Source organism: Enhydra lutris, unplaced genomic scaffold (genome assembly GCF_002288905.1).
Source record: "Enhydra lutris kenyoni isolate GAN:26980312 unplaced genomic scaffold, ASM228890v2 scaffoldscaffold12, whole genome shotgun sequence".
In the NCBI taxonomy this organism is placed as follows: domain Eukaryota; kingdom Metazoa; phylum Chordata; class Mammalia; order Carnivora; family Mustelidae; genus Enhydra; species Enhydra lutris.
This window is the reverse complement of record NW_019154096.1, coordinates 51,396,545-51,409,621: the sequence shown is the minus strand read 5'-3', so window position 1 is coordinate 51,409,621 and position 13,077 is coordinate 51,396,545. Positions and strand designations below refer to the sequence as shown.

Here is a 13,077-nt window from a genome sequence, read left to right as displayed (position 1 = left end):
TAACATGTTCTTCTCAAACTATCCCAAAAACTAGAAGAGGGAAAACAAGACAAAAAACCCAAAACTTACAAGTTCATTCTATGAGACCAGCATTACTCTAATACAAAAACCAGGTAAAGAGACTATAAAAAAGAACTACAGACCAGTATGTCTGATGAACATAGATACAAAAATCCTCAAAAAAATATTAGCAAACAGATCCAACAATACATTAAAAAAGCCATTCACCATGATCAAATTGGATTTATTCCTAGGGTGCAGGGGTGGTTCAGTGTTCGCAAATCAATAAATGTGATACATCACATCAATAAGAGGAAGGATAAAAACCATGCTATTGTATCAATAGATGCAGAAAAAAACATTTGACAAAGTACAGCATACATTCGTGATAAAATCCCTCAACAAGAAGGTTTAGAGGGAGCATACCTCAACATAATGAAAGCCATATATGAAAAACCCACAACTAACACTATATTCATTGTGGAAAAACTGAGAGCTTTTCCCCTAATGTCAAGAGCAAGACAAGGATGTTCACTCTTACCACTTTATTTCAACATAGTACTGGAAGCCCTAGCCATGGCAATCAGACATAAGTAAATAAGTAAATAAATAAATAAATGGCATCCAAATTGAAAAGGAAGAACTAAAACTTTCACTATTTGCAGATGAGATGATACTATATATAGAAACCCTAAGGTCTCCACCAAAAAAATTACTAGAAATAACACATGAATTCAGTAAGGTCGCAGGATGCAAGAGTACTGTACAGATACCCCTTGCATTTCTATACACTAATAAGTAGTAGAAAGAAATTAGGCAACAATCCCATGTACAAATGCACTAAAAAGAATAAAACAGTTAGAAATAAATTTAATCATGGAGGTGAAAGAACTACATTCTGAAAATTATGAAACATTGATAAAATAAATTGAAGATGACATAAAGAAATGGAAAGATATTTTATGTTCACAGATAGAAGAACAAATATTAAAATGGCCATGTGATCCCAAGCAACCTATAGATTTAATGCAATCCCTATCAAAATACCAAAAGTATTTTTCATAGAACTAGAACAAATGATGCTAAAGGTTTCATGGAACCACAAAAGACCCTGAATAGCTAAAGCAATTTTGAAAAACAAAACTGGACATATCACAATCCCAGATCTCAAGACACAGTATAAAGCTATAGTAATCAAAACAGTATGGTACTGGCACAAAAATAGACACATAGATCAATGGAACAGAATAGAGAGCTCAGAAATAAATCCATGATTTTATGGTCAATTAATCTTCAACAAAGGAGGCAAGAATTTGCAATGGGAAAAAAAAGTCTCTTCAACAAATGGTGTTGAGAAAACTGGACACCTACATGCAAAAGAATGAAACTGGACCAGTTTCTTACACCATACACAGAAATAAACTCAAAATGTATGAGATACCTAAAAGTGAGTCACGAAACCATAAAAATCCTAGAAGAAAGCAGGCAGTAACATCTCTGACATTGGCCTAAAAACATTTTCCTAGATATGTCCTGAGGCAAAGGAAATAAAAACAAAAATAACCAAATCAATTAAAAAATGAACAGACATTTTCCCAAAGAAGACATACAGATGATCAAGAGACACCTGAAAAGATGCTGAACATCACTAATCATCTGGGAAATGCAAGTCAAAACCACAATGAGATATCACCTCACACCTGTCAGAATGGCTTAAATTAGGAACACAATAAACAGCAAGTGTTGGAGAGGATATGGGGAAGAAGGAACCCTCATGCAATGTTAGTGGGAATGCAAGCTGGTGCAGTCATTGTACAAAACAGTATGGAGGTTTCTCAAAAAATTAAAAATAGAACTACCATATGATCCAGAAATTTCACTACCGAGTATTTACCCAAAAAAGTACAAAAACACTAATTTGAAAAGATACATGCACCTTTATGTTTATTGCAATATTATTTACAGTAACTAAGATATGGAAGCAGCCCAAGTGTCCGTTGATTGATGAATGGGTAAAGAAGAAGTAGTATAGATATACAATGGAATATTGCTGAGCCATTAAAAAAATATAATCTTGACATTTACAGCAAAATGGATAGATCTAAAAAGTATAATACTAAGTGAAATAAATCGGCCAGAGAAATACAAATACCATATGATGTCACTCATATATGGAATTTAAGAAACAAACAAAAAAACAAATGAAGTAAAAAAGAAACAAACCAAAAACTAGACTTTCAACTATATAGAACAAACTGATGGTTACCAGAGGGAAGGTGGGTGGAAGGGTGGGTTTAATAGGTAAAGGGGATTTAGAGTTTTGTTACCACCATGAGCAATGAGAAATGTAGAATTGAATTACTGTATTCTACTCCTGAAACGAATATAACACTGAATGTTAACTATATTAGGATTAAAATTAAAAAAAGAAAAACCCAAAAGTAAAAAAATATAGAGAAGAACATCTGAGAGCTGTGATGTATATTAAACAATCTAGTATACCTATAATTAGAATTTGGACTGAGAAAAGAGGAAAACGGGGCAGAAGAAATATTTGTAATGGTGGAGAATTTTCTGTACCTTCAAAGGAAACAAATTCCATTTCAAGGAGAACATTGCATTGAGAGATAAGGGGGCACTAGAACTATCAATTGCTGTAGCTGTCTCACCGTCCTCTCTTTTTGGATATTTGTAGGGGATGTTTTCTAGAATATTTGCAGCTATGCAAGGATGATAAAGAGAAATAGGTTGTGGGGAGGAGTTATTGCTTTGTCTAAGATGATTGTTGTAGTTTAGGTTCCAAGCAGTTCCTCAGTTGTCCTGTTACATATTAATTTACCTCTTGGAGTTAGGACACTTTTTTTTTTTCAGATATTAAAAAAATGGAATTATTTAACTCATTAACTAAAGAAAACGGAGCCCTTATTGTATACATTGGACTATACTATGACTGAAGGTGATTAAAAAATGAATGAACCCCACTTATACCCATAAGGCATATGTAGTCTATTAGAAGGGAAAAAGTATACTATTTTTTTTAATCTCTTTTCTCTTTGAGTTCTATAAAAGAAACAATAATCTACAGAATGCACAATATATACCAGGATTCGGAGAAGCTCTTATGTTAGATTATCTTTTTCAATTGTTACAAAATTCCTTGAGGCAGATATTCCCATTTTACAGAGGAGAAAGTAACAAAGAGAAGTTTAGGTGATTTGTCCAGGTTATGCAGCTAGTGTAGAGCCCAGATTTGTATCTAGACAATTGAATTTCAGAGCTTCATCTTTCATTCATGTCATACTTCCCATCTTGCATAAGATGTTATGCAGGATTTGAGAAGGTGCCATATGATTAGTAGATGTGCAAAAATCGCACAAGGGACATAATATTTGAGATGGAATCATTTTAGAATGTGATATTTGAAGGAGGTGATATTTGGGATGGTCTTTCATAAGTATGCCTTAAGATTAGGATAGGTGGGGGATTGGTTTGGAGGGAACCCCATGAACAAAAGATGGCAGTGGGAAAGTACAGATCTTGTTCAGTTATCAGATGGTTGGAAAGGACTTGCAATATCTTTTCCTAAAGGAAAATACCATTTAGAACATTATATAATTATTGGGGCCTATATTGTGGTCAATTCATCCTGTCATTTCCTAGATGAGGAAGCTGATATCCAAAAAGAAGAAATTATTGGTTTGCTACCTTCCACACATAACTCTGATTCATTCAAAAAATATTTTCTACATTAATTGTGCTTAAGGTCTTTTTAAAATTTAATTTAATTTTTTGTATGTGTGTTCCAAAATTCACTGTTTATGCACCACACCCAGTGCTCCATGCAATGCATGTCCTCCTTAATACCCACTACCAGGTGTGCTTAAGGTTTTAATTAAATTTGAGTGTTCTCTTCTTAGAACATTTAGAGGATGTAATTGTACATGTAGTTGATCACCCACCATAGGACATGATTAACAATACAACCTTGCCTTTTCCCCCCAAGCAATTTTGCGAACCCCCCCTTTCTCTTCAGCTTCGTTAAATATTCCATATTAAGAAATCTCAAGGCAACCTATAGAAAAAAAAAAAAGAAAAAGCCACAGAAGCTTATCCTTCTTCCAGTAAATAAAATAACAGCAGCAAACAGAAATAATGAAATAAAAAATTTATTGCCTTGTGCAGCGTTTAAAAAATGAAAATTAAATGTGAGTGGGGCACCTGGGTGGCTCAGTTAGTTAAGTATCTGCCTTCGGCTCAGTTCATGATCCCAGGGTCTGGGATTGAGCCCTGTATGTGCTTCTTCTTCTTCCTCTGACATTCCCCACCCACCCCCGCCACACCCCATGCTTGTTCTCTTTCTCTCTCTCTCTCACTCTCTCAAATCAATAAAATCTTTTTTAAAAAATGTAAGCAAAAAAAAAAAAAAAAGATTTTCTGAATACCTTTTATATACTGGGGAAATAGACATGGGCAAAATAGGTAAAGTCCCTTTCCTCACAGAACTTAAACTCAGATGGAATTTAGCTGAAGTAATGTTTGTAAAGCACCCAGCAGAGTTCCTGACACATAGATATCAGCTTATTATGTAGCTCTTATATATTTTTGTATGTATGACCTTATTTTGTCATCTTCCTTCTCTAACCCCAGAAAGGCAAACATTTTTATTGATCTTAGAGGATGTAACAGAATTTCGAACTTACTCAATCCTAATTTCTCTTAATAAATAAATAAGTTCACTTGTGATTACATTTTCCTTTTAATATCATGTACTAAGAACAATATAACATAAAGGACTTCCTATCAGTTCTGTGCTATTTTTCATAGTATGTCTGAGTTTACCTGCAAAGTGTTTTTCATCTTACCTATAATTTGTTGATAGCTCTTTTACATTTTTAAATATTTTTCTTTCCTGTGCTTCCATATTTCTCTTTTTTAGAATACTATACAGAAGGATTAGGTGTTAAAACAGTGACTCAATCCTCTCACATACAATATTCTTCTCACAGTCAATGTCTACTTTATATCCACTCTTGTGTTATTGTACCAGCCTAACATATTGTAATCGTTGCTCATCAACCCTTAATATTCATCACCTCTTCCTAGATTTAATCCATTTCCTTTGTCAAGTGCATTCATTTGGTACCTGTTTTCTCTTACTAGCTGTTGATTTTACTAAGATACTTCTTTAATCTTGTTTCTAAGGACACTGTAGACTTTCACAGAAATAAAGTAATTTAGGTGTTATCAGCTGTGAGTTCTTAAATTTGCAAAGAGTTTTTCACTTTGCAAAGCTTACTTCTCCTACATCGCCTCATTCAAGTTCTCAGAACTCTTGTGAAGTGAATAGTACAGACATTATTTTTTCCAGTAGGCAGGAGAAAACAGAGGTTCGTCTGGGTTTCCAGGAATGCAGCTAGTTAGAACAGACTTTTGCCTCAAATTCAGGTTTTCTGCTTTCAAATCTAAGGTTCTTTTCACTGTATTTTCCAGCTATAGTCTATGCAAAGAAATGAGCTTCCCTGATTTTTGTTTTACCATCCTGTTTCTGCTGGTGTAAAAAATTAGTATCTTTTACTTTCATTTTAGTGACAAATTTAAATATGCAAATTAGTTCAGTAAACTTTCCCATCTCTGAATCTGGCCTTTAAGTCCTAAGTTAGGACTGAGCTTATTTTACAGGAGTGAAAGGTTTGGAAATAACACTTAATAGAAGACTATACCCTCTGAGAGATTTTTCAGTTTTCTAGAAAAATGGTCGACTTCTAGTGACCCATGGCTCCAGGTTTACCAGAGGCAGTTAGGTGGATGGTAGGCTTCCTGTCTGGGATAATGAAATCACAGGAAATTATAGCTCTAAGTGACTTTACTAACTTACCCTTCCATCTTATAGATGTATAAATTTGGGCCCAAAGAGATGACTTGCCCGTAAGTATGTATTGATTAGTAGTAGGATCAAGACTAGCATACAAAGTTTACTTATTATTAAATCATCCTCATTAGTAAGTATGGACTCCTGGAGATTTTAAGGTAACATATTGAAGACAGAGACCAGTATGGTTTACAGGATCTTAGAAACACTATTTGAATTGAGATCTTAGGAGTACTAAAGGTGACATCTCAAGCCTAGATTATTAAAGGAATTGTATAATTCCTTTAATATAAAATATAAAACCTTCACAAAGGTTTATATAAATTTAAAAATTATACAAAATTAAAAATACCTTTTAATTAAAAAATACTCATTTAATAATACCTCCCAAGATCAGCCCTATTCTACCATCATATCAAACCACACCCTGTAAGTGGTAACAGCATTATTAGAAGAAATGGGAGGAGAAAGCTCACTATCATTATCTACCCTATCAGTATAAAATTCTTTGACTTTGTAGGAGCTACCTAGTTAATTTTATCTTCTTGTTTTGAGGTCTTAGGACCTTATAATATGTAGACCCACTTGTAAGAATCTAATTAGGTCTGACATTTTTTTGGCATAGAGGATGTCACATATATAAACAAAATATAGCAAAATTACATAAATCCTACATATCACTTAAGTCACAGTCTCCAAAAATGTGTGCAGTGGAACAGTAACCTTATGAGATTCTCCACAAAAAGGGGTTCTTTGGCTAACTAAACTTGAAACTGGCTGCAAATTATATTCTCCTTTTGGAAGTTTTCCGTGCTTATTAAGGCTCTGGGAAGTCCTGTAGCAAGAAACTAACATTTTCTTTGCTATGCTTCTTTCAATATCTATTGACTAACACAATACCTTTAACACAATACCTTTAACATTCTGCAGAGCCAGTATGTTGAGGAATACATTTTGGGAACCAGGCAACTGAGAAAAAGGTAAGGCAAAGCATTCTGAAATACAAAGGAAATGTATGTAATAACCATGTGGTCCTATATCCACTGATGTGTTAGTTGGTTAATGACCACCAAAGATATCCACATCCTAGTCCCCAGAACCTGATAATTTATATGGTAAAAGGGAGTTTGCAGATGTGGTTAAAATATCTTGAAATGGCCTTTTATGAAGATGGCGCTGAAAGCTAAGAAGGAAGCCCCTGCCCCTCCCAAAGCCGAAGCCAAAGCAAAGGCTTTGAAGGCCAAGAAAGCGGTGCTGAAAGGCGTCCACAGTCACACAAAAAAGAAGATCTGCACATCACCTACGTTCTGACGACCCAAGACTCTGCGTCTCTGAAGGCAGCCCAAATACCCTCGAAAGAGTGCCCCCAGGAGAAACAAGCTTGATCACTATGCCATCATCAAGTTCCTCTTGACTACTGAGTCAGCCATGAAGAAAATAGAAGACAACAACACACTTGTGTTCATTGTGGATGTCAAGGCCAACAAGCACCATTTCAAACAGGCTGTGAAGAAGCTCTATGACATTGATGTAGCCAAGGTCAACACCTTAATCAGGTCTGATGGAGAGAAGAAGGCATACATTCGGCTGGCCCCTGACTATGATGCTTTGGATGTTGCCAACAAAATTGGGATCATCTAAATTGAGTCCAGCTGGCTAAATCTAAATACAGTTTTTTCATGATAAAAAAAAAAATCTTGAAATGGGGAGAGTATCCTCGATTATTCAAGTAGGTCCTAAATGTAATCACAGGTGTCCTTTAAGAGAGAGAGACAGAGGGAGATTTAACACAGAAGAGGAAGTAGGAGATGTGACCATGGAAGCAAGAGGTTGGACTGCAAGGGAAGGGGTCATGAACAAAGGAAGGCAAGCAAACTCCACAAGCTAGAAGAGGCAAGAGAACAGATTTTCCTCAGAGCCTCCAGAAGGAACCAGTTCTGCTGACACCTTGACTATAGCCCAGTAAAACTGACCTCCAGAACTATAGAAGAATACTTTTGTATTGTGTTAAGCCACTACATTTGTGATAATTTGTTTTCACAACAATAGGAAATGAATACAACTATTAGGAAAAGCTGGATATTAGAGAGCTAGAACTAGTCTTAGCCTAGAGAAGGACAGGCAGGGAAACATTGACCAAGCTTTGAGTCCAAATGTAATGGTTTTAAATGGTTTCTGGCTATACCTCCCCCAATTCCATTTTAATTCACCCTTTTATAGATGCTCTCATAAAAAAACGCCTTACTTTTAGACTAGTGATCTTTCCTTCACGTTGGATGGTAAATGGAAAGCATTTTGCACAATTATCAATATTAATGTAAGCAAAACAAATAATTTTATAAGAATGTTTATAGATTCACCTGAGAGAGACCTTAGTCACGCTATTGCAAGGAATCTTTAAATCTGTATGGCCATTGAGTATTGTCTATGCATTAATTTAATCTATATATATAAATAATAGGAACAAATTATTGATCATGGAGCCTAGTTTATAGCAAATCCTCAAACATGTCAACTGTTATTTACCACATAGATAATTCTTAATAAACATCCACTGGTACCCTTGGCTCTGTTAGCATTCAACTTATAGTACTGGTTTCCTTTTAGGAACTTATAAAAAAAACCTATTAGAAACCATGGACCTTTACAGTGACCCTGTGGCTTTTAACTAAGAATGGTCTGCAGTGTCAATTTAGCGGCCTAGAAAGGCAAATTTATCCTTTATGTAATTATTTTTATAAAACTTTGACCTTGTGCTTTTTAACAAAAATTACAATGTGGCGTAAATAACAAATATAATGAACAATGTGTTCCATATTTATGCCTCTTGTGTTTATCAAATTAAAATTCCAGTTGGTTAAACTTTAGTATATAAAATTCAATTTATAGAATTCCAATTAAAACAGGGTGAAGTCTGCCAGATCCTTTAGCCTTCTGAAAAACATCCTAGAAATGACTCCTTTGGGGGTCCCTTTTCTAGAATAGAGGCCAATTAAAAAAATAAAAGCAAGCAAACAAAAACTTTCTTGTTAATGACAGTTCATTAAGTGAAATTGAATTTTTTAGACAAAAGTTATTCTGAAGGACCAGTGGTCTTCAATATCAATAAATTTATAGAACAGAAATCTATTGGATGCCACACTCTTTGTTCTAAAGATTTAAGTTAATTTCCCACTTAAACATTATTAAACTGTTTTCTTTTTCATTTCTTGAATTTCCTGTGATTGCTTTCATTAGAAAAACACATATAAAACAAATAATTGCTGCTTAACAAATGTCTATTAATATTTGCAAACTGAGCAAGCCTTTATAAATACTAAACTATATTACCACTCCTATTAGCGAATGGCTTATCTGTTTCTAAATTACTTATGTATTCCCCTTACCCAGATTAAATTCTTATTCACATTTTTCTTTTTTAAAAATAGATTTATTGAGATATAATTGAAATAAACTGTATATGTTTAAAGTGTTTGATTTGATAACTTTTGACATATACATACACCCCTAAAACTATCACCACAATCAAGATAGTGAATATATCTATCGCCCCCCAAAACTTTATTGTGCCCCTTGGTAATCCCATTTGTTGAACAGACCATTCATTTTCCACTACTTGGCCAGTACTCTTTTGTCAAAAATCAGTTTTTCATAGACATGTAGGTTTATTTCTTGATTCCATTCTGTTCCATTTAGATGTTTGTCTTTATGCCAATACCGCACCGTCCTGATTACTGTAGCTTCAAAATAATTCTTGAAATCAGATGATAGCCTTCCAACTTTGTTCTTCTCTTTCAGAGATGTTTGGCTAATTTAGGACCTTCACATTTCCATTAATTTTAAATTCAGCTTAAGTCTTTCTGCAAGTAAATAAATAAAATCTTTTAAAAAATAAAGTCTGTATGCAGAAAAAGAGAAATTACAAAGTATTTTCAGCTGAATGAAAATAAAAACAGAACATCAGAAATTATGGGATGACTAAAAAGCAGTGTTAGGAGAAAATGTATAGAATTAAATGCCTATATTAGATCTTATCTTCTACCTTAAGAAACTAGAAAAAGCAGAGAAAATTAAAGAAAAAGTAACTAGAAGGAAGATAATAATAAAATCAAAGCAGAATCAATAAAACAAAAAATCAATAAAACAAATTTTGAGAAGATCAATAAAACTGATAAACCTCAAGCCACTAATCAGACAAAAAAGAGAGATGACACAACATATTTAATATTTCTTGTATTTTAGGTCTGCTGATAATGAGTTATTTGACCTTTTACATATCTGAAAATGTCTTTATTTCACTTTCATTTTTTAAAGCTGTTTTTGCCAGTTATAAAATTCTGTATTCACAAGGTTGTTGGTTTTTAATAATTATTTTTAAAATACTTTGAAGATACTACTCCCTTCTCACTTGCATTGTTTCCAATGAGAAATCTGAAATCTTACTTATCTTTGCTCCTCTGTATGTAACATGTATTTTTTTTCTTCTGGCTGCTTTTAACATTTTCTCTTAAAAAAATTTTTTTAAGGGCACCTGGGTGGCTCAGTGGGTTAAAGCCTCTGCCTTCGGCTCAGGTCATGATCCCAGGGTCCTGGGATCAAGTCCCGGCTTTCTGCTCATCAGGGAGCCTGCTTCTCCGTCTCTCTCTGCCTGCCTCTCTGCCTGCTTGTGATCTCTCTGTCAAATAAATAAATAAAATCTTGAAAAAAATTTTTTTTTAAAGTTCTTATTTAAATTCCAGGTAGTTGGGGTGCCTTGTTGGCTCAGTCAGTAGAACATGTGACTCTTGATCTCAGATTGTGAGTTCAGACCCCATGCTGGGTTTAGAGATTACTTAAAACTAAAATCTTTTAAAAAAATTTAAAAAATAAGCAATAAATCCAGTTAGTTAACATACAGTATTCTATTTGTTTCAGATGTACAATACAGTGATTTAACACTCCCATACATAACCAGGCACTCCTCACAAGTGCACTCCTTAATCCCCATCATCTATTTAACCTACTTCCTACCAACTTCCTCTCTGGTAACATCAGTTTATTTGCTGTAGTTAAGAGTCTGCTTCTTGGTTTGACCTCCCCCCCTTTTTAACCTTTGCTCTTTTGCTTTGTTTCTTAAATTCCATATATGAGTGAAATCACATTGTATTTGTGTTACCATTAGTTTTGAGCAATTTGATTATGATGTGCTTTGATGTAATTTTCTTTATGTTTCTTATGCTTGGGGTTCTTTGAGAGTCTTGGATCTGTGCTACTATAGTTTTCATCAAATTTAGAAAGTTCCCATCCATAATTTCCTTAAATAATTTTATACCCTCTCTTTGTTTGGAGATTTGAATTATCTGTATATTAGGTTTCTTGAAATTATGCTGCATCTCACTGATTACCTTTCATTTTTTGGATCCTCCTTTTCTCCATGTGTTTTATTTCGGATAGTTTTCAGTATTACTCCTACAAGTTCATTAATATTTTTTCCTGAATTGTCTAATCAACTGTTAATCCCAACCAGTATTTGTTAACCTCACACTTGTAGGTTTTATCTCTAGAACTTGATTTGTTCATCTGTATTTTGTATCTTCCATGTCCCTATTAGCTTTTTAAATATATAGAATTACAGTAATTTTTTAAATTTCTTTTTTGCCAATTCTAATATACTTGTCAGATTTTGTCTGGTTTTGATTAACTGATTATTTTCCTTGTATTGGTCGTGATTTCTTGCTTCTTTGCATATAAGGTAATCTTTTTTTTATTGTTAACATATAATGTATTATTTGCTTCAGGAGTACAGGTCTTTGAATCATCAGTGTTACACAATTCACAGCACTTACCATAACACATACCCTCCCCAGTGTCCATCATCAGCCACCCTACCCCTCCCAACCCACCTCCCAGCAACCCTCAGTTTGTTTCCAGAGATTAAGAGTTTCTTGTGATTTGTCTCCCTCTCCAGTACCATCTTGTTTCATTTTTTCCTTTCCTATCCCCCATGACCCTCCATCCTGCCTTTCAAATTCCTCATATCAGAAAGATCAGATTATAATTGTTTTTCTCTGATTGACTTATTTCGTTCAGCATAATACCCTCTAGTTCCATCCATGCCATTGCAAATGGTAAGGTTTCAGGGTTTTTGATGGCTTCATAGTATTCCATTGTCTATCTATTTTATATCACTTCTTCTTTATCCATTCATCTGTTGATGGACATCTAGTTTCTTTCCATAGTTTGGCTCTTATGGACATTGCTGATATAAACATTAGGGTGCATGTGTCCCTTCGGATCACTACATTTGTATCTTTAGGGTAAATACCCAGTACTGCAATTGCTGGGTCATAGGGTAGCTCTATTTTCAGCTTTTTGGGGGAACCTCCATGCTTTTTTCCAGAGTGGCTGTGCCAGCTTGCATTCCCACCAACAGTGTAGCATCCCCTTTCTCTACATCCTTGCCAACATCTGTTGTTTCCTGACTTGTTAATTTTAGCCATTCTGACTGCTGTGAGATAGTATCTCACTGTGGTTTTGATTTCTGTTTCCCTGATGATGAATGATCTTGAGCACTTTTTCATGAGTCTGTTGGCCATTTGCATGTATTCTTTGCAGATATGTCTGTTCATATCCTCTGCCCATTTCTTGATTGGATTATTTGTTCTTTGGGTGTTGAGTTTGATAAGTTCTTCATAGATTTTGGAGACTAGCCCCTTACCTGAATACATCATTTGCAAATATTTTCTCCCACTCTCTCAGTTGTCTCTTGGTTTTGCTGACTATTTCCTTTGCTGTGCAAAAGCCTTTTATCTTGATGAAGTCCCTAAAGTTCATTTTTGCCCTTGCTTTCCTTGCCTTTGGTGATGTGTCTAGGAAGAAGTTGCTGTGGCTGAGGTCAAAAGGTTATTGCCTGTGTTCTCCTCAAGGATTTTGATGGATTCCTATCTCACATTTAGATCCTTCATCCGTTTTGATTCTATTTTTGTGTGTGGTGTAAGGAAGTGGTCCAGTTTCATTCTTCCGCATGTGGCTGTCCAATTTTCCCAACACCATTTGTTAAAGAGACGGTCGTTTTTCCATCCGACATTGTTTCCTTTGTCACAGATTAGTTGGCCATAGAGTTGAGGGTCCATTTCTGGGCTCTCTGTTCTGTTCCGTTGATCTGTGTCTGTTTTTGTGCCACTTACCGTACTGTCTTGAAGATACAGCTCTGTAATATACCTTGAAAT

The 13,077-nt window shown here is 34.7% G+C and overlaps 1 protein-coding gene and 1 pseudogene across 3 annotated transcripts in view; both read left to right on the top strand.

Moving 5' to 3' along the window:
• The window catches only part of LOC111145067 (heparanase 2 (inactive)), a 667,951-nt gene that overhangs the window by 293,686 nt on the left and 361,188 nt on the right, over positions 1-13,077 (top strand). The window lies entirely within an intron of this gene.
• On the top strand, positions 7,034-7,510 carry LOC111145069 (annotated as a pseudogene).